This window comes from Euprymna scolopes, chromosome 15 (assembly GCF_053919585.1).
Source record: "Euprymna scolopes isolate OS-2025 chromosome 15, ASM5391958v1, whole genome shotgun sequence".
Lineage (NCBI taxonomy): Eukaryota > Metazoa > Mollusca > Cephalopoda > Sepiida > Sepiolidae > Euprymna > Euprymna scolopes.
Window position 1 is genome coordinate 132,469,340 of NC_136496.1, and position 22,282 is coordinate 132,491,621.

Sequence of the window (22,282 nt, forward strand, 5' to 3'; positions counted from 1 at the left end):
TGACAGGATACACACGTCTTGGTCCAATTTCGAATATCTGTATTCATTTTCGGCCAAACAAAGCGGTCTGCTATTATTTTTACAGTGGCTCGTTTGCCTGGATGAGATAAATTGTGAAAATGTTGAAAAACATGTCGTCTGATGCTTGGCGGTATGTATGGACGTGGTTGTTTTTTTGCTGTATCACAATAAAATGTTGTTGTACTAAAAGGTACGGGCATTTCCTTCAGTTGCAAAGATGTTTTCTGTTGTATGCCAGTGAGTGTCTCATCCGTCTTTTGTTCTTGTGCAATTAATTCCATACTCAGCGAACTGGAATTTAGCGAAGTTATTGCAGCTCGTGATAATGCATCCGCCACAATGTTTTCTTGTCCCTTGACGTATCTGATGTCTGTGGAATATTGAGCAATATAATCAAGATGTCTGATTTCTCTTGGGCCATATTTATCTACATGTGTATGCAGTGCATACGTTAACGGTTTATGGTCAGTGTAAATACAAAAGTTTCTTCCTTCTAACAGATGTCTAAAATGTTTAATTGACATATAAATTGCTAATAGCTCCCTTGAAAAGGTACTATACTTTGTCTGTGTCTTGCTCAGTTTGGCTGAGAAAAACGATATAGGGGTCATTGTATCCCCTGTCAGTTGGTGTATAACTGCTCCTACAGCTATGTCTGATGCGTCTGTTGTAAGTGTAAGTTTCGATTCTTCACTGTCCTTAATATAATTCAATTTTGTGAAATTGACTAAGGCAGTTTTAGCTTGATGGAAAGTTTTTAAAGCTGATCCTTCCAGTTTTAATTGTTGGTTTTTCGTTTTGTTCTTCAATAATGACGTTAACAGTGCAAGGATTGTGGAACAGTTGGGTAAAAATCGTCTGTAATAATTAATTACACCTATGAAGCGACGAACTTGTCTAACAGACGTAGGTTGTGGAAAATTCGTAAAGGCACTTACTTTTTCGGGTAATGGTGATATAGCATCCTTATCAATTGAATGTCCGAGGAAATTTACTTCTTGCTGACCGAAAATACATTTATCCAAGTTTAATTTTAAACCGTAATGGGACAGTTTTTGGAAAGCTTGTTCAAAGTGTTGTTTATGTTCGTCGAGGTTTCTACTAGCAATTAGGACATCGTTCACGTATGCGAATACTAATGGAAGGTCCCTAAAAACCTCGTCTATTAACCTTTGGAAGGTTTGACAAGCGTTTCTAAGTCCGAATGGCATTCTGACGAATTCGTAAAGTCCAAATGGCGTGGTCAGTGCTGTTTTATGGATATCTTCTTCCGCCACCGGTATTTGGTAATATGCTTTTACTAAATCCAGTTTGGAAAATACTGTGGCATTTTGCAGTCCGATTGCGAAATCGTGAATGTGTGGGATAGGGTATCTATCTGGTACGGTTTGTGCATTTAATCTCCTGAAATCGCCGCAAGGACGCCATGTCGCGTCTGATTTCTGTACCATATGTAGAGGAGATGACCACACACTTTTGGAAGGTCGGATAATTCCTTGTTGTAACATGCGTTGAAATTCGTCTTTTGCGATCTTGTACTTATCCGGCTTCAGACGTCTGGGGGTGGCGTAGACGGGTTGTCTATTCATTTTAATATAATGCCTTGCATTATGTTTAATATTATCCGTGACTTTGAATGGCTGAGTAAGTTGTGGGTATTTTTGAAACAGCTGACGAATGTACGTCTCTTCAGTTAAGGCAGAACTAATCCCAGTAGACTGGTATCTTGTGGTGATACCTTTAATTACGACTTTTGTTTGGTTATCAGTCAGTGTGCGATTAGTCATGTCTACTGATAGATTAAATCGTGCTAGGAAATCTGCTCCTAATATTGGTGTCGTCACGTTGGCTATGGTAAAAATCCATGAAAATGTGCGACGCAAGCCGAGATTGACGCTTAAGTACTTTTCACCGTATGTCAGTATTTGTGTGCCATTAGCTGCCTGGAGGTGGTAAGGCTATGGAGTAGCTTTCTGCTTACGTAGCGATGGTATCACGCTTATTTTGGCTCCAGTGTCTATTAAGAAGTTATATCCGTGATTACTGTCACGAATATGAAATAGACGACCTTTAGTGGAAAATCCAGCGACAGTTGTCGTCACTACTGGCTGGAATGATCGTTTCCCTGGTTCTTGTTTTTAAAAGAACAAGGATAAATGCAACACCTCGCTTCTGTGCCGAAATTTTTGTGGTAAAAACAGATTTCGTTCGCTCATTCTCGTGTGTTGCTTCGACCTCTACTAAAACTTCGTTTTCGGTAGTTAGGTCGTTTATTAAATGAGTAACGACGGTTTATTTGCATTAATTCCTGCAATTGACGAGTGAGATTTTCGACCATAGTTTTTAGTCTGGCTACTTCGTCGTCTCTCATCTGTTTTGGCTGTGCTTGTGCTAAGTTTACTTTGCGGTTCCTCAGATTTTCATGAATTCGGTCTGCCATGTCAGCAAGCTTTTCAGCGCTTGTCTCTTCCGTTGTGGGTGCCAAAATTTGTACCGTTGTGTCTGGGAGTTTATTCAGCCACAAACTTCTCATTATATTTTCGGACATTTTGTTGTCCCCTAGCAATGATCGCATGTATCGTAAAAGTTGCGACGGTGTGCGATCTCCCAATTCTACTTGGGTGAAGAGATTGCGTAACATTGTCTCGTTTGATAAGTCAGTCCGTCTTAAAATTGCCTCCTTAAGTTTATCGCATGGATTATTTTTTGCCACGTTCTCCAATAAATCAGTCACCTCTTTGATGACGTCTGCCGGGAGTTCTTCAACCAGATAACAATAGTTGGTTCGCTGAGACGTAATCCGTTTTGCGTCGAAAAGGGCCTGGATCTGGATAAACCACATCTTTATATTGGTGGGATTAAAAGCTGGTATATTTAGCGTTAATGTAGCCAGAGGTGTTTCAGCACGGGGAGGTTCCATTTTTCTGTTTTTCGTTTGAAAGTGATTTTAAAGCCTTTAAACTGTCAGTTGACTTGTTTCGAGTACGCGAAGCTTGAAATCGTGATCGAAAAAAAATGTTGCTTTTGCTAGGGTCTGTGTTTCTGAGGTCTGTTAAACTGCCGAGTGAAGTTCGAGATTGTGGTAGATCATTTTCCGAGGGGTTTTACACGCTCGTGTTCACGTTTGGATCGGCTGAATTGTAGCTGTGTATGTTCATTACACGTTATTTATCACCAACTCGTTGTTGGGGGGGGGGGGCTGATGAGCGAAAGTGCTGTTTTGACGCTGAGTCATGATTTGTTTAATTTTCGATTTTATAGCAACTATCGGCATAACTCGCTAATGTGTTGCTATATTGTACTGAGATCCACGCTTCGTTTGACGGCTTGTATTATCTCTTGAGATTCGCGACGTCATTTTACTTCTTTTGAGTGTTACCGCACGCATGATATAGCAAGTAGGTTAGGAAACCGCGTGTAGCTTGTAAGGAGATTCCGTTGTGCATGTAATGTTCTAAGTCGGGTCACCAACTTGTGGGGGTCATCAGGCCTTTTTAGGAACTAACTTCCTCGACAAATAAATAAAAATAAAAAGAAGACTTACATGCAAAACAAACGGAGGTTTATTCACAGAAACCAACCATTAACAAATAAAATATAATTCTCTTTATAATGAGTTCAGAAGTCCTTTTTAAGTGTTCGTATAAAAATAAAAAGGAGAATGTCTTTTTTTGTTGAACTGTTCATATGTTAAAACATGTTAAGAGAGGCAATAGGTAATGTTTGCCTGTGAAATTATATGAAGCGCGCAGAGCGCTGAAAAATGGAAGAGTGATTGTAACACGCGGGGAACGTCCGAATGAAAATACAGTTGAGAGAGAGATTTGATGTTTGTGTGTGCTTAAATACTATTTGGACCGACTGCAAGCGAGCTTAAAAAGAAAAGTTTAGAAAAATTTCCTTGGAGAAATCCCATTGGACGGAAACATCACGTAGGGTGCTCTGTACTACGTCCGCTCGTTTTGAGTCGATTTAATATATAAGGCCATTTGCGTGGGAGTTATTTTTTATTTTTCACGCGTCAACACAATCACAATCACACTGCGCGCCCAAATTGTATTTATTTTTATAACAATTTTTAATCCGAATCTTAACCGTGTCAACTGGCACAGACCAGACATATGACCCGGCAGAGACGATCATGACGAATGGTGGGAGAATCCGCCCGTCAGCAGAGGATGAGGATCCTGCATTAACCCAGGAACCTGAAAAGGTGAGACAGTCTACACGAGAGCGTCGCAAACCAGTACGATACGACGAACTCTAAATCTTTTAAGGATGGGAGAATGTAATATATGGCGATACGGAGTTATTCCCCCTTCATCAATAACTTTAATTGTTGACAGCGTGTATTATCTCCCCCTTGTCTATACGCTCTTCAGTAGAAAACTATATTCTAAAGAAAACAGTCCTGTATATATTTTATTGTGTATTAAAGCCTTCCGTTTTTAAAGTTATTTCTGTCTTTTTCTCTACTCACTTCAGTCGCCTCGTCCATGTGGCGACAAATCTTACCTACATTGCCTGCAGGCATTTTTCAGTTAACAGGCCTATATCTCGGTGGCCGTGGTAATGCACTAGATCTGATGAAATTTACGAAGTATTATCGTACGTATAACATGGGAAATAGTAGCATTTAGATGAAAAAAGAAAGTTTTTTTTTCGTTAAGTGAATAATGCAACACCATAGATAATACAAAACTCCAAAATAACCGAAACGGAATTGTTTCAGTCACGAAAGTTAAAATTCCGTTTATTTCTCTATTAATAATAATAATAAAAAAAACTGGACTGGATTCTTGGCAACATTCGAACATTCTTAGCTCTAACACGTTCAGTCCGGTTCTCGAGAACTCGACTCAACATCTTCACTGCCGGCTTTATATTTACATGACTACCAAATTATTGCACTACTGTACTGTATGAACTTTGTTTTGTTTTAAATAACTAATGTAGTTTATATATATATATATATATATATATATATATATATATATATATATATATATATATATATATATACACACACACACATGTACGTAGTACGTTTTCTTTATTGCTAAGTCGTGAACATGCATTATATAGCCTCGCAACATATTCTCTCATTCATATGCAAATTAAGACGCGATCGAACCTGATGATTTGTCGCCTTTTCATGTCCCATCGCTCGGGTTTCGAGTTCCCACAATCCACCCTTGGCAGCCCGCCTTTGTGACTGCATGCATTTCCCTACAATTTCATCATTTCTATAAACATATTTATGTAAAATATATAAATATTAATTTATTTATTACTTTTTTATTTTAAATTATATTATCATTTTAACTGCACACAATTATTTAAAAAATTTATATATACATTTAAATAAACTTTTAAGAATAGTTTTATTTTAAAATAGATGAGTATTATTTTTAAATAAGGCAAAAATTAAAATGCTTTTCAATAAAAATTTAAAATTTCCTCCGTAAATGATCGATTCGTTTTGTAAGTAAAATTAGTTAGAATTTTATTACATATCAAAACAGTTTTCCCTTTTAAATAAGTTTTCTTTACAAAATGTAGTCGACATAAAAAATAAAGGGAACGAAATCATGTTTACACCGGTTTGTGATTTGCTCAAAATCAACCGAAGAAGCACTCGACATTTTTGATTTGAAATTCATTACAAAGAAAAGATTATTTAGAAAACTTAATATACCGAGCTAACTTATCGATAAAGTTTTGTTCTCATTCAAGTGTTGCTTCTGAAAAGTAAGTGGAAATATAATGCAATTTTTATTTAACTTAAAAAATAATTATTATTAATTACTTTTCTTCTCTATTCTCTTCCGAATTTTTTTTATTTTTCGAGAAAGCGCGCAGTTATTCGATTAAAGAATTTTTAAAAAAATTTTAAACTTGAATTTCAAGTAAAAATCAACAACGATTTGTTTAAAAACCGTTTTGCATGAAGGTATAGGAGAGAAAATGTTGTGCATGTCTCTCCTAATAATTACATAAATAAACACAAGGCCAAACGACATTGCTTTTAACAAAACAATAATAAAGGGTTTATTGAGAAAAGGCGAGATTGTATTTCAGACTAGAGAGAAAGAAAGAAAGTGTAAATGTCTGTTTTCAGGTGTCGGCTGCAGACGTCAACAAGTAGCAGTGGGAGAAGTGAGTGAGAGAGGTCTGTATAGGTCGCTTGCTGGCGTCTCTCTGGCGATAGCAGCTGATATCCCAAAGGGCTAAAAATAGTCCTTAAGGAGACAGCTCAAATCAATGCGCCTTGCCAACTGCTTGGTCAGTGTGGCCGAATCACTTTGGCACCGGGCATTGATCCCGCTTATAGTAAATAGTTTGTTAACTGCTACAAAGGTTCAAGACGAAATCCTTTTTCTGCCAAATGTTATGTGCAAAATGAATAGCCGATACTCAAAATGAATAAACATTTTAACCTCTTCCTTTACTTAAAAATTCACCAAAAGTCAGGAAATTAACTAATTGTAATGAAATTTTCAGTATTTATCAAATAATGATCATGGAATATAATAAATATATTAGTTTTAGTTGAATCTTAGTGGAAATGCATTATTTTGTTTTTTAAAAAAAGCAAAAAAAAAAAAAAACACCGTTAGTGAAGTTATTATTTTAAAAATAATGAATTTATTTTTGCTTTTTTATGAAAATAAAGCATCAGAAATTGTAACAATAAAAAATAAAAAAAAATTTTTTCAGGAACATTATGAAAAAAAGCCCCTAAAGTCCGTATTAATTTCTCAAACTACCAATATTATCATTGAATTAAGCATTGTTTATTTAATTTTTTTCACACAAAAAAATTATAAGTGAAAAAATATTTCTATTTTTTTTTTTAATTATATGTTTCGCATAATTTTTCATGTAAGATTCAGTGCTTGTGCAGTTTACCAAAGACATGAAAATAATGAACAAAGTATAATAGAAATTACCACTTCATGTTTGTTTAGCCTGTAAAATAATGGCAGAGAATGTAGGAAAGAAGAAGAAAAGACAAACGTAATTTTGTAGGTCGCTCATTGGTGAGTGTATGCCATTAATTGGCATATGTACACAATTGATAACTGTTAAAAGGGACGAATTTTAAAGCATAAGAGTTGAGTTTCGTTTTTTGTTGGACAGCTTAGAACAAAATGAACGGTGGAAGGTAGTATCAAATACACAAGATTTGTTGCAAGTTGAGAAAAGAAAGGAAAAAAGGACTTTTATGCATTGTATCAACAAGAGGATGTTTTGACAGTCATTTTGTGTTCCCCCCTCATCCTTTCCATTTTTCAAGTTATTTCGGTGTTTATGTATATATTATTTTATTTTCAAGTGACTTTGATAAGTGGTGACAAAAAAAAAAAAAAAAATGGACAGATTCAACGTTCGGTTAATACCAGAATTTGATGGATCTACTGCTGGCCCATCTGTTATCAAATGGGTTGAGAAAGCTGAGCGAATTTGTAAATTGTGCGAAATAAAAGAGCCAGTAGCAGTCATTCCGTTGAGGTTAACCAGAGTGGCCTATGCAGTGTACCAACAACTCAGGGATGAACCTTACTTGGAAGAAATTAAGCAGAGCTTTGAGACGGATCCTTTTGTTGGATGGCAACAGTTCACTACCCAGCAACTTCACCCTAATGAAATGGTGGACGCTTACTTAGCTGATTTATGGAAATTATCAGCACTGTTTGGTGGTGCCAACGACAAAATATTAAGCTGTGCCTTTTTAGTGAGCTTATCTGAGAATGTCAGTATATTTTTGTGACGGTCGTTACAAATTGACAGATTAACAATGGACGAGTTATTGGCCTAAATGTGAAACATCCTTAAGAAACTGGAACTAATTACAGCGGCAGCTGGCACTAGTAATGCAGCATCTGAACCTTATGAAGACAATGTGAATTCTCTTCCAGCTAGCACTAAGCACAAGAGCCCTGTCTGCTATAAATGTGGAGGTCCTAATCATTTTGCTAAGGAGTGCCAAAGTCGAAGTGGTATGATGAATGTTTATGCACAAGCACACAGAACACCATGATATTATCGCCACAATGAGTTGGGTCACATATTTTGTAATTGTTCAGGAAATGAAGTTGGAGCCCTTAGCCAAACAATGAAGACAGAACTACCTGCTGTCAGCATCAAAATTGATGATGTGCAGTGTTCAGCACTTGTAGATATGGAATATTTCCGGTCTATATTTGGCGCAAATCGCTGTCGGATATGGAGGACACAACAAGTGATGGTCATGACCATTAAAGGCTTATTCCAAGCATGTTGTGGTATAGGGACTATCACAATCTGCACTGAGAAAGGTGACACAGCTGAAGTTGATGTCCTGGTGATGCAGAAAAAACCCTTTGGGTACAACATTACTTGGAATTGACACAATAAGAGCTCTAGGAGGTGTTATGATCATAGCAACCAGAAGTATAATGCTTGGTAGAGGAAAAGAAGTCTGTGCAGCTATTTCTATTGAGGAAAAGGACTTCTCTGCTATGTTTGGCATCAAAGAGAGTGCCTGGACTGCGAGGTAGAAATGGACCATGATTGAATCGCTAGATCAGTTGTGCAATACCATTCCAGAATATGCAGTTTCTACCAAGAATTGAGTTGCATATGAAAAAGAACTTCAGACGTGGAATGATAATGGTTGGTTAATACGATACCCACAAGAACTAGGACCATCTAAAGGATTAATTCCACTCATGGCTATAGAGCAACTACTAAACACAAAATTCAACCCATGATGAATTATCAATATCATCATTTCACTGGAAATGTGTGCTGCTAAACTACAAGAGTGGCGTCAGAAAGGGAGTAATATAACACTGCTGGATTTGAAGAGAGCCTACCTACAGATACGGGTCTGTGAGTCACTGTGGCCATTTAAGACAATGATAATCAAGGGAAAACGATACTGTGTGACACGCTTAGGTTTTGGCCTAAGTGTAGCATCCTTGATAATGAAAGCTATCATTAAAACTGTTTCGATGCAAAATTAGATCACAGTGAAAGCTACTTCAGCTTCTATATATGACATCTACATTAATGAAGACATAATGTCTGCAGATGCGATTCAAATGGAGCTGGAATCTGTTGGTTTAATAAACAAGGACGCTAAGCACTTAAAGGATGGGACGACTGTGTTGGGTGGGTCTGGTAGGAATGTAATGCTTTGTGAGGGCGCCCAATTCCAGATTTACCTAGTGTGTTGATGCAGCATATCACGTTTTCTATTTGTGGTAAATTAGTAGGGTATTTACCTGTCTGTGGAGTACTAAAAAGACTAGAAATTAAAATAAAAGGATTGGATGACATAGTCGATGACGATTGTCTCCAGCAAATGATGACCAAAACATTGATCAAAGTATGTAGAAACGACCCTGCCCAGGAAGAGTGGCATATATTCGGACACAAACTGAATATATAGGTTGATGCGAGTTCTTTGGCTACAGCTGTAGTGTTGGAATGATTGGATAATGTTGTAAAAGATGCGTGCTGGCTTTGTCTGAAAAATGATGCCCAGCATATCAATTTGGCAGAACTTGATACCATGCTGATAAGCTTTAATCTTGTGCTGTAGTGGCAGACCAAGGTTGTACATATCCACACTGACTAATTGTGTGTTTACCATTGGTTGACTGACACCTTAACTGGCTCAACGCGTTTCAAAATATGGCATCTATTGACATGACAGGATACATCAAGCATTGTGTGACAATTAAGATCCATCTTTTTTTAATGTGGTCTCCCACTTGAAATCTTGATTGATAATGCCTTTACATTTTGATGTAAAGAATTTCAGAAATTCATAACCGACTGGGGGGTTGGAATGCATTACCGATTTGCATATTTTCCTGAAGGTAACATCATAGCTGAACAGTGTCACCACACCGTCCAAAAAATTGCAGCCAGGACACAGTGTTTGATTCCAGAAGCTGTTTACTGGTATAATGTGACACTTAAGAATGAGGTAACACCATCAACTGCACCAGCCAATGTGATTCACTGCTACGAACCGCATATAAAAGGGATAGATGTTACACCATCAGTGGTTAGAGTTGTTGACACACCATATAAATTGGGAGATTGTGTTTGGGTAAAACCCGCAAATGCACGGTGCACTACAAGGTTTAGTAGTGGACGAATAGAAAAAATAATAAGTCCTCAGACTATGTTGGCCGATCGTGTCCCACATCATGTGAAAGATGTCTGCCTCTGTTGTGCCTCTTCTACCTTGGAGGACGATGAGGAAGAAAACATACAATTTGAGGATAATCCTTTACTGCCCCTTTAGATGAGCTCAGAAACGCTGCCTACAGAACCAGAAGTGGGAATTGTGGAATGTGCCTGTGGTGATAACCGTAGAAATGAGGAACATGGGAACAAGGAAGTGACAACTCCAATTCTACATAGAAGCACACATCGAAGGCGATCACCATTCTTCTGCTATTTATGTGATAGTGATATCAGGAAGGAGTATAATAGAAATTATCACTTTCACAAATGGCCTTGTGTTTTCTTAGCCTGTAAAATGATGGCAGAAAATGTAGGAAAGAAAAAGAAAAGACGAACATAATTTTGTAGGTCGCTCATTGGGGAATGTATGCCATTAATTGGCATATGTACACAATTAGTAACTGTTAAAAAGGATGAATTCTAAAGCATGAAGGTTGAGTTTTTTTTTTTGTTGTTGTTGTTGGATAGCTTAGAACGAGAACGAGCGATGGAAGATAATATCACATACATAAGGATTTGTTGTAAGTTGAGGAAAGAAAGGAAAAAAGGACTTTCGTGTGTTATATCCATAAGCAGACATTTTGACACTGCCATTTCTTGAGGGGGGTTGTTCCCTTTCGCTTTTTCATGTAAAGGCACCTTGTCCTCATCCAGTAAAATCTCAATTTCAATATCTTCATTTTTTTAATCTCTTTTGTAAACTACACAAGCACCTATGATTCTCTTGAAAAACTTTTTTTTAATTTAAAAGCAGGAACATAGAAAAATAATTAAATTAAAAAATGGTAAAAATTATACAAACATTCACGATTAGAATGTATGGATGCACAGCTGGGAAAAAAAAAAAAAGAAAACCAGCATTCCTTTCCTCCCTCTAACTACCTGATGTCATTTTCAGACAGCCTTGTGACTTTTTGACATTTTGGGCTTTTGTAGAATCCAGAATTGAACGATTTTTCGTTTGTTGTGATTGCGCAAAGCCAGAATCTCTCACTTTTGGAGGTGAATTGAGCTATTTTTGTTCAAACAAGGTGTTTTTTTTTTTTTTTTTATTATTATTTAATTCAATATCTTAGGACTTTACTATCTGTAAAATAGACCCAGAAAACTAATATTAATCTTTTAAAGAATTTTTACAATGAATTCATTTAACTTCAAAATTGAGCTGAATTTGTCAGCTTCCAAATGTCACTGTGAAAACATTTTTCATTATAACTTGTTTTATCACGTGTACAAATATTTTTTTGCTTTTGGAAATTAACTTTAGGCTTTAATCTTTCAAATATAATCAAAAAGTAGTCGGAAACCTAAAAAAAAAAAAAATTATGATAAATGGCTTTCAAAACTATGTCCCTTTAATTTTTCTGCCATTTTTGCCTGTACCTAGATTTAAGGTATGAACAAAAAATATATTCTTTTCACGATCAGTCTTTAAACACTAAAAACCGTGATTATCCACACCAAAATAGTTTTAAAATACCTTAAACTTGACTGTTCTTTTAAATATGTAACAAATTAGGAATTAGAAAGGTTTTTATTTGATGATAACTTTAAGTACAGGCAAATTAAACTGAAGAAAATGGACCTCTGTGCTTCTTGATGCTTGTAATAGTTTTTTTTTTTTTTTTTTTTTTTTTTTTTTTAGTTTACATCTAAATTTTGATTGTATTTGAAAGATAACAAACCAAAGTTTATGTCTAAAAGGAAAAAAAAAAGTATATTTACGTGCTAAAACAATTACAGTGAAAAATGTTGAAAAAAAAACAACACAATATTTTGTTCGAATTTCAAGTCCAAATAACTTTAAAAATCTCTGGAAAAATAATTATCAATTTTCTTATACTATTTCAACAATAATTAGTAAATTAAACTTGTAATATACTGAATTTAAAAAAATGTACATAATTTTTATAAAAGAAAATGCATAATAAATCATAAAAGCAATTTACGTTGTATAAAAACGTTTCATTGAAAATGTAAACACAGATAGCGCTGATTACAGATCACTATAAACGTAATAACTTTGTTTATATTACTTTTTGTTGTAATAAAACAGAAAAAGCCTATTTATATAGAATATTTATGAATCTATACAAGTGACAATTTCTTTATTTTTCTCTAAGATGGTTCAAATTTAACTTGATATAAATTTTTTATTCAATAATATAAAATTCTTGATAACATTGGTTTCTATACTTACAAGCGACAATTTATTAATTGAAAAACAGTTATTTATTAATAATTAAATAGAATTCAAATTTGAAAGAAATTGATTAATTATTGTAAATTAAAATATTGCACACGCAAATAAAAAAAATACAAATTTACGTTTTATTTATTTTTTTATGAATGTCTGAATGTAAATTTTAGAATTAATTCCATCAGGTACAAACTGGTGGTTTTATGGAATGAGGTGGGGAGGCAAAACTGTTTGCTTTGTTTTTAAGCTGTGCACTGCAGTGCATCATCCAAGGTAAACAAATAAAACATTACTTGAATTTGCCTTATTTTTAAAATTTTAATATTTTTGTATTCCTGATATTCAATATTTACAATTTTATTTTCAAGATTATAGAAAAACGTTCTTACACTGATATTTCCACGTTCATGCATCCCAAGAAAATATTGAAATATTACATGTAAAATTTATGCTAAAAATGTTACCTTATTCAAGAAAAATGTTACCTTAGTTCAAGAAAATTAATTTTTCTTTGAGTTATAATGCCTCAGCTTTGTTGAGTTTTCCACATTTACATAAAATTTCATACACACAAATGTGGAAAACTCTACAAAGATGATACATGTTGACCTCTAAAGGTGAGGCTATTGAAAAATCAAGCATGACAGATCACATATGGAGAGAAAAGGGCATCGACCTCCCATTGTGGGAGGAAGTAAAAATCATGGACAGAGAAGATTGATGGAAAGTAAGATGCGCAAAGAGGCGGCACCTATGCTGGGTTATAACAATCTTTTAAGTTGCCCCAGTGTTGAATTCATACTATATGGGAACCATTATTTACAAATTCACAATATTGAATAAACTATGCTTAATTCCATAATAATATTGTTAGTTCAAGAAAATTAATTTTTCTTTGAGTTATAATGCCTCAGCTTTGTTGAGTTTTCCACATTTACATAAAATTTCATACACACAAATGTGGAAAACTCTACAAAGATGATACATGTTGACCTCTAAAGGTGAGGCTATTGAAAAATCAAGCATGACAGATCACATATGGAGAGAAAAGGGCATCGACCTCCCATTGTGGGAGGAAGTAAAAATCATGGACAGAGAAGATTGATGGAAAGTAAGATGCGCAAAGAGGCGGCACCTATGCTGGGTTATAACAATCTTTTAAGTTGCCCCAGTGTTGAATTCATACTATATGGGAACCATTATTTACAAATTCACAATATTGAATAAACTATGCTTAATTCCATAATAATATTGTTAGTTCAAGAAAATTAATTTTTCTTTGAGTTATAATGCCTCAGCTTTGTTGAGTTTTCCACATTTACATAAAATTTCATACACACAAATGTGGAAAACTCTACAAAGATGATACATGTTGACCTCTAAAGGTGAGGCTATTGAAAAATCAAGCATGACAGATCACATATGGAGAGAAAAGGGCATCGACCTCCCATTGTGGGAGGAAGTAAAAATCATGGACAGAGAAGATTGATGGAAAGTAAGATGCGCAAAGAGGCGGCACCTATGCTGGGTTATAACAATCTTTTAAGTTGCCCCAGTGTTGAATTCATACTATATGGGAACCATTATTTACAAATTCACAATATTGAATAAACTATGCTTAATTCCATAATAATATTGTTAGTTCAAGAAAATTAATTTTTCTTTGAGTTATAATGCCTCAGCTTTGTTGAGTTTTCCACATTTACATAAAATTTCATACACACAAATGTGGAAAACTCTACAAAGATGATACATGTTGACCTCTAAAGGTGAGGCTATTGAAAAATCAAGCATGACAGATCACATATGGAGAGAAAAGGGCATCGACCTCCCATTGTGGGAGGAAGTAAAAATCATGGACAGAGAAGATTGATGGAAAGTAAGATGCGCAAAGAGGCGGTACCTATGCTGGGTTATAACAATCTTTTAAGTTGCCCCAGTGTTGAATTCATACTATATGGGAACCATTATTTACAAATTCACATTAACTATGCTTAAGTACAATAATAGGATATAACCTCATTAGTTTAAAATCCACACATATGGGAATTTATCATAAATTTACAACTAATCACATACATTAACAACCCAAGTAAGTTTTAAGGACATGAACACAACTTCTTTATCCCCCTTTTAGAAATAATTTGTTTTCTTCTTCATCTCCTTTATTAGAGATTACCCATTACTCTCAAAGGAGATAATCCTAATTATTCACCCATTTTTTTAGAGTTGCCCCCCCCTTTACTATGTATGTTTTTCTTCTCACATATAAACAAATTCAATTTCCTCCCATCTCTTTATTCCCTCTTCTTCCACTCTTTCATTCTGCCCCCTTTTTTTCTTTTTTTTCTTTCTCCCTTCTTTTTTATTTCCTTTCAGTCAAAATGACAACATATCAGAAAATTAAAAACTACATCTGGTTATAAAATGAATAGCATGCAATTAACCATACTGAAACCAACAACTTCCTAATTTTGTAAAGTTTATGTTTCCAAGAACTTACAATTGGTTGATGGATTTAATAAAACGTTTAGTCATAAATTTAAAATTATATCCCCTATGGTTGCCTGATAATTAATTTATCTTTATAATCCGTGTAAACTTACTACCAATTAGGCCCAAAAATTTGAAACCTTAGAGTGCAGAGCAACCCTCCTCTTTTTTCTGGCCAAGAAAATGGCGATTTTTAACACCTGATGAAGGTCAAAGGTTACATTGCTCAAAACGTTGTGCTGACAACATTCAAGATGAGAAAAATTGTCCAATTAAGCTAAATAATACAAACATTACTACTTCATCTCCAAAATTCAGAGGAGAAAATGTTATTTGTGTATTTTTCCTGTTTTAGCTGGGCATACAAACAGGAATGTGGCTTTTATGTAATAAATTAAAATATGATTTATTGAAATACATATTAAGGAAATAAATGATGTAAATTATTTGTATTCGTGTTGGTATTATTTCTTTTGTATTTCAATCATTATAAAAATTGATTTTAAAATTAAAAAATGAACGTTTTGAATAACTATTGAATGATTGATGAATAACTCAGCATAGTTCAGTTTAAGTAAGATTTTTTAAATTTTTTTGTTATTATATTTTCACCCCAAACAAGGCACGGTGCCACTTTGATGTAGGGGGATACTATCAGGGACATAAGTTGCAAGGATACTATGAAGGGAGTTGAGCAGCAAGATGTCTGTTCTCATTACATTTGAACTTCTGCATATCAGTACAATTGGGGAAGCAGGAACCCGAAGGGGAATTCCAAAGTCTAGCAGTTCTAGGAAAGAATCTATTAGAGTAGAAGGCTTTCTTACATCTTGGGATCTCCACTGTGTAGGGGTGGGACTTTGCTGCTTGTCGGGTTTGAAGTAGGGGGCTACTATCAGGGACATAACTTGCAAGGATATTATGAAGGGAGATAAGCAGCAAGATGTCTGTTCACATTACACTTATGTGTGTCAGTACAGTTGGGAAAATAGAATCATGGAAGGGAGTTCCAAAGCCTAACAGTTTTGGGGAAGAAACTATTGGGGTAGAAGGCTTTTCTACACCTAAGGATCTCTACTGTTTAGGGGTGGAAGTTAGTTGTTGTCGGGGGTATTTGCATCAAGGGGGTACAAGTGCTTGTAGTTTGTCAGAGCATTCACCATTAAAATACTTGTAGAGCAGGCAGAGGGATGCAAAATTTCGTTGATGGAACAGAAGCTGATGACTGTTCAAGATCTATCAGGTTGGCAACTCTCTTTTGAACCCTGTCCAGGAGAGAGAGGCTAGTAGCAGATGCGTCAGCCCAAATATGACAACAGTACTCCATATATGGGTGAATAATGGCCTTATAGAAGTACAGGATACTTTCAGGCATAAACAGCTTTCTAGCACGGTAGAGAGAGCCCACCTTCTTTGAAGCAGCCTTGACAATGCTCTCAATGTATCTGTTTCAACTCATGTTCCCTGTGAACGTTAGGCCAAGGAGTTTAAAAGAAGCATCTCCTCCTTTTACGCTATGAACTCAAGAAGGCTAAGTCAAACTCCGCAGACCCAAAGCTAAGAAATTTTTCTATCCGTAACTTTTGAAGTCTACTACCCTAAAAGCACTAACATCTTTGTATTGCAAACTTTTTGTTTTATTTTTTCCTTATTCCAGCTTTGACTTTAATCCTGAACATTTTTAACTGTACTTGTCTTGTTTTCTTTTTATTTATTTATCTTTTTTTTTTCCTAAATCTTTTTGTCAAATATACTATTATTAACCAATACCTTTTCTTATATTTAAAACGAAAAAATTAAAAAAAAAAAAGTCTCCTATGAAAATGAACATTTCCCAAATTATACCTGCACTATTATCTGAACTCAGAAACATGCGGCTTTTTTTTCTCTACAGTATGCATTACTTCTAGCTAGTCTAAACTTAATATGCAACCCTAAAGGTATTACTCTTAACCAGTTTTTTAAACGAGTTCTTCAAATGTAAATAAATACAAAATAACCAGACTTTCCAATTTGATAAAAGTTCCATTATAGCATATTTATTATGGAGTGGAGCTGGAATGCTCAAACATTCTGGCTCGAGGTAGATAAAGGCAAAAAGTATCCATGCATTAATATGGGAGGGGAGAGTATCTTCAAGTACGATCCTAAACTGGGAATGGGGCAACAGACTTATACTAAGTAGATATTAATAAGTCCTCTCACCTTCTTTTTTTTTAAATGGAGAGTAGATAATGCATGTGGATGTGTTATCGGCAGCTCTAGTAACTCTCGCTTCTCCTTTTTTGTCCTTCAGTCCTCATTTCCAATGAGTGATTTTTCTGACAAAGGGTGAAGAAAAAGCTGCTTTCCAGGTCAGTAGTACTTCGTGAACAGTAGCCTGAGATGTCGGAAAATTTCGGTTTCTATGTCTATCCTTGTGGCCATGTCACTAGTAAGGGTGCTGGAGGTAAACGTTTCATCTGGGCTGATGTTATCTGCCTGATAGTCAGTGACTAACCACTAAGGAGGCTGTCTTATCAGCAGGTGCAAAGTACCGGGGCTGCTGTATTGCCATTTGGTGAATGGATTCTGGACCATGCAGTAGTTCTGGTAGGGTCTCTCGATGCCATACTAGTGGGTAATTGTTATGGCTTTACCTTATCATGTGCAACAAAAAAAAAAATTCCTGTCTTTTTCACTCATACTTTACCTCTCTGTCCTGCTTCAACCAAGTCTATCGACCTGTTCTACAAATCCCAAACCTCAACATGACAAATCTCCAGAAAAAAAAACACGAATAAACCTAGAACCCCATCTTCCAACGTAGACACCTACTACCATGTATCCTTCTCCAACATCAGGGGTCTATGTTCCAACCTTCCAGAGGTTGAAACACAATTACAGGAGGTGAAACCAGACATATTCTGTCTAAGTGAAACTGGCATAGGGCCGACCAATTCCCTAGATGAGTTCATAATTAAAGGATACTCTAACTTAACATCTAAATCTGACCCCCAAGATTGTCATGGACATGGAGTATGTGCCTACATTAAAGATGGTTTTCCATGTGGTAGGGATATCTCCAGAGAAGACCCTAGTTTATCTTATATGTGCTTCCAGGTTGAACTAGCTTACACCACTGCATTTATATTTGCCCTCTATCGCCCCCACAACAGTGGGGTTACTATCTTTAAGAGTATATCTGAGAAAATTGACCACATACTGTCTGCTCATCCATCGGCTAACATTCACATTTACGGTGACTTCAATGTCCATAATGTGGAATGGCTGACCTACTCAAATAAGATCGATGATGAGGGAAGGTTCTGTCATGATTGCCATTGCCTATGACCTCACTCAGATTGTTCACGAACCCACCCATGTGCCCGATACTACTGGTCAGTATGCAAGCCTTCTAGACCTTTTTCTCACAACTTCCCCTGAGCTATGTTCATGTTCCGTTCTATCTCCTCTGGTATCCTCTGACCATTCTGCTGTATCAGTTAAGATAAAAATGAAATGTAATAAGTCTTCAGATGTACCTCTTCACCGTACTGTATATTGATACTCTATGGGTGATTGGGATAGCTTCCATACATTCCTATCTGATCTACCTCTGCATTCCATGTTTGAAAAGGATGTGTCCTCTATAGTATCAGACCTGACCGAATGGTTAATTGTAGGCATAGACCGATTCATACCATCCAAAAAATTCCAAGAACTGGTTTTCTCCAGAATGTGCTGCTACCATTGCGCAAAGAAATCACTTTTTCCATAGCTACCAACATAATAGATGTACTGGGACTAAAGCTGCTTTCATGACTGCCAGCAACCACTGTAAAAGAGTAATAAAAAAAATGCAAGAGAGCTATGTGCTCAGTCTGTTAAATCCAAAGTAGCTGAGCAGTGGCTTGGTTCTCACCAGTTTTGGCAAATAGCAGACAGGATCCTGAACAGAAGCATGCATTCTATCCCAACCATCATCAATGGACCTGAGGTCATCTCGTCAGCATCAGACAAGGCCAAACTATTTGCCAAGAACTTTGCAGCTAATTCTACCCTATGCGACGAAGGCCACCAACTCCCTGTATTTCCTCCTATAACAGACAACACTCTATTTCCTCCTATAACAGACAACACGTGAGGTGGCTAAGCTAATCAAGAACCTTGAATTCAGTAAAGCAACTGGCCCTGACGGCATTCCAGTTATAGTGCTGAAAAAACTCAAACCAGAACTTGCCCCCACACTTACAAAACTGCTTAAGTGTTGCCTTAAGGAGAAGTGCTTTCCAACACCCTGGAAAATCTCATCAGTATGCCCTGTATTTAAGAATTAAAGTGAAAAGTCATCTCCCTCTCAGTACAGACCAATAAGTCTCCTGTGTGTCATGAGTAAGTTGTTAGAATCCATATTAAATAAAGACGTAGTCAACCACCTCAGCAGAAACAACCTTCTTAGTGACATGCAATATGGTTTCTGCTCCATAAGATCTACAGCATATGTGCTAATGGTTATATCTCATAAGATTAGTGAATCTCTTGACAAAGGTTTCCTTTCCAGGGCAATTGCCCTTGACCTATCAAAGGCCTTCGATAAGGTATGGCATAAGGGCCTACTTCACAAGATTTCCAGCTACGGTATAACTGGAAATGTTTTCTCAATTATTAAATCATTTCTCCCCCGATAGGCTCATAAGAGTAGTGGTTGATGGGCAGAAATCAGAGGCCCACAGTATTAATGCTGGAGTCCCTCAGGGGTACATCCTGGGCCCAACTCTCTTCCTGATCTACATTAATGATCTTCCAAAACACATACTTAAATCATTCGTTGACATCTATGCTGATGACACGACCATCTATGGCAACACATCAAAGGCTGTAAACAACAAAGTTCTCTCTGATTCTTTCTCCTTTGATCTTGAGCATGTGGTGCAGTTGGGGAAGAGGTGGCTGGTTACTTTTAATGCATCCAAAACCAAGCTTCTATCTTTACATCATCAACGCTCTGATCCCCATCTGGCATCAATTGAAATAGATGGCTCTCATCTTGGGGAGGCTCCATGTTTTGACAAGCTTCTGAGTTTGACCTTTACTCCTGATCTGAAATAGAACACATACATCAGGTCCGTTGCCAAGGATGCTGGGAAAATGGTGGGATCCTTCTACTGCTCCAGAAGATATCTCACTACTGATGCAATTCTCTATCTGTATAAAAGCCAAGTATGTCCAAGGATTGAGTACTGCTGCCACATCTGGGCAGGAGCTGCTAAAAACAGTCTATCCTCCCTTCACAAAGTAAAAATAGACTTCGTGGCTTAGTGGGGGATGCCCTTTTCTCTTCCCTGCAGCCTCTCTCCTACAGAAGAGACATTGCGAGCGTATCCTTGTTTTATCATTATTTCCATTGCAAGCTTGTCTTTGTTTTAGCGTTATTTCCATGGCAAGTGCTCGTGTGAACTCCAATCTCTGGTCCCCCTCGCCAATCTTTCACGAAAAACACCCATCTAACTGAAACCACTGTCATTAATTCTCCCCACTCTTAATCTGTGCCTAAATCCAAACATAGATTCCATGAGCAGAGCTTCTTTCTTAGAAGTACATGACTGTGGAACTCTGTTCCGTTTGCCTGTTTCCCACCTGACTACAACTTTGATGTCTTCAAGTCCAACATAAATAAATTTCTGACAAACCGCCCTCTTAAGTAAGACACTCCATCAAATCTCCAATACTAATGATTACTACAATACTATCTCAATGATTATCATGATTCATTGTAACTATCTCACTGATTACTGTACACGCAATAACCCTTATCCCCGAGTGGCTTCTGGGCCTTGATAAGTGGTGACCTCCATGTAAAAAAAAAAAAAGAAAGTACTTTCAGGTTATGTGTTTTTGGCCATTGCTATTGGCGGTAGAGAAGGTTTCATGTAATTATTGAAGGAAACAAGCTTAGTCTTGACAGCATTGAATGTGATAATCCATTTTTGTCTCCATTCCACTACGGATTGGAGATCTTCTAGTGTTTCTGCCATTTCCTTAGATATGTGTTCTTTGTTTTACTCTCGTGCCTGTTATAGAGCATGGTCTCATCAGCAAATATACCCATGTCAGAGACAATTTTATCAGGCAGGTCATTTATGAATATTAGGAATAATAAAGATCCAAGGATAGACACTTGAGGTTCTCCTGCATATAGAAAATAACTCCTGCCTACTAATTTCTTCTCCCATTTCTGGGATCTAATTGCCTCTCCTGAACATCAGCGCTCCCATCCTATTTTCCATAAGCTTAAGGCCCAGTGCTGTTCCTCCATCTAGGAATTCTGGCGATTTAGCTGCTAGCCCAAATTCTTGCAAATTTTGCACAACTTCTTTTGTCAATATCTTTGTGATATCCTCCATTATATCATCGATGTTTGAATCTGTGGCCGCTTTTGTTTTGCTTCCTTTCTTTAAAACCGATTTAAAAAATGTTTTTAAAATGGCTGCCATAATCTTTGGTGCAACATTAAGTCTGAATCCTTACTATGTTAGGCAATATGTTTCTCCTTTATAACATATTAACTTGTACTGCCATAGTTCCTTTGCCACATGTAGGTAGGAAGACTTAAGGTACACAATGGCGGTTCCTCCTACCAATCATCTCCATTTTCTCATCTTTTCATATCACCCATTTCTTATGTCACTCTCTGTGTGACAAGCCTAGCACTGGCCTGACCTTTCCTTTTGTAGCCTGAAACGCTGCCATCAATTGTAGCATACCTTTTCTGTCTCCCTTTCATGGTAAAAGAATACCATCTGATATCCATCTTTTCACCTCTTTCTCAAATTCTAAATTTTTCTCACTTTTCAGGGAATTCTTATAATACTGCACTCTATTCTATAACACTGGAGACTCTCCCTTCCATTTCCATCTTACTGTCCATTTCTCTCCATCAAGTTATTCCTACCATATCCACTCATAATGCTTCAATTAAAAGTCAAGTATGAACAAGTCAAATTATCTATATATATATATATATAAAAGCGAAAATGTATGTATGTATGTGTGTATGTATGTTTGGATGTCGGCTAAAAACTTTCGACAGACGCAATGAAAATTCACAAACTCGGTATCACATCGAAGCTCCATCCTTTGCTCGAAAAATATCGAAAAATTGGCCAAAAACGTAACTTTTTCACCCCAAAATCGACAATTTTCGACGGGGGGGGGTCAACAAAAACGGTCCTCTCGTGACAATTACCAATTCTACGCATGCATCAGATGATGTCGTGACCTGATTTACTTTAAATAGTTGAAAAACCGAACAAATTTCATGTAAGTCGCGTTAGCTTA